The sequence below is a fragment of the Carlito syrichta genome, unplaced genomic scaffold, assembly GCF_000164805.1.
Source record: "Carlito syrichta isolate Samal-C Ts95f unplaced genomic scaffold, Tarsius_syrichta-2.0.1 Scaffold304588, whole genome shotgun sequence".
NCBI classification, from domain to species: domain Eukaryota; kingdom Metazoa; phylum Chordata; class Mammalia; order Primates; family Tarsiidae; genus Carlito; species Carlito syrichta.
In genome coordinates, this window is record NW_007248684.1 from 17,809 (window position 1) to 18,060 (window position 252).

The window sequence follows — 252 nt, forward strand, 5'->3', positions numbered from 1 at the left end:
AGCTGGAACTACAGGCACACACTATCATGCCCGACTAATTTTTTATTTATTGTAGAGACAAGGTCTCACCAAGTTGCCCAGGCTGGTCTTGAACCCCTGGGGCTCAGGTAATCCTCTCGCCTTGGCCTCCCAGAGTGCTGAGATTACAGGTTGAGCCACCATGCCCAGCAGCACACAACTTTTAAAAAATAAATTCCGGCCGGGCTCGGTGGCTCAGCCTGTAATCCCACGCCTTTGGGAGGCTGAGGTGAG